General features: G+C 50.7%; 1 protein-coding gene across 1 annotated transcript in view; it reads left to right on the top strand.

Moving 5' to 3' along the window:
* TFAP2A (transcription factor AP-2 alpha (activating enhancer binding protein 2 alpha)) overlaps positions 1-677 on the top strand; it is a 14768-nt gene that overhangs the window by 2486 nt on the left and 11605 nt on the right. The gene's annotated exons all lie outside the window — the stretch shown is intronic.

The raw sequence follows: 677 nt of genomic DNA, 5'->3' as shown, positions 1-677 counted from the left end.
CCCCCTTTCCGCTCCCAAATCTCCCGCTGGCGAGCCCGGCCGGGCACCGGGGCGGCTCTCCCCCGTAGGTGGGGAACGGCGGCAGCGCCTTCCCCCCGAAACCTCCGTCAAACTCACGGGGGGAAGGAGCGGTTTGTTTAGAGCCTATTTCGGCGGCTTCTGGTAACAAAATGGCAGTGGGCTCGGATTTTCCAGGGTTTTCTCGGGATGCGTTATCGGTAAATCCCAGCGACCGGGTTCGTCTCGGCTCTGCCCAGGGCCAGGGGGAGGATTTTTGGGTGGTGGTAGAATTATGATTATTTTAATAATGCCCGCTTATGAATTAAGCTTTTCATTTGCGGGAAATACCTGCTTCTGAAATGCCGGGGCGCGCGATCTGTTGGGGATCCACGTTGTATCGCCGCAACGTTTCGTTAATTATTATAAACAATCCTGTTATAATTATTGCTATTATTGTTGTTATCGTTATTGCCGTTATTATCATTATTATTATTATTTAAAAAGCGAGGCTGCCTCTTAATTGTGTGCGAAGGGAAACGGGGGGCAGAGAAACCCCCAGATCTGCTCTTCTCCGCCTCGGAGCGGAGGAATTGCCCATCTTTGCCCCATGGGTGAAATTCTCGAGACGGGTTTTGAGGAGAAACAGTTTGATTTTATCTTTGTTTTTCTTTTCTCCC

Source organism: Calidris pugnax, unplaced genomic scaffold (genome assembly GCF_001431845.1).
Source record: "Calidris pugnax isolate Ruff unplaced genomic scaffold, ASM143184v1 scaffold8, whole genome shotgun sequence".
NCBI lineage: Eukaryota > Metazoa > Chordata > Aves > Charadriiformes > Scolopacidae > Calidris > Calidris pugnax.
The sequence above is the reverse complement of the archived record's forward strand: the minus strand, read 5'-3'. Positions and strand labels throughout refer to the sequence as shown.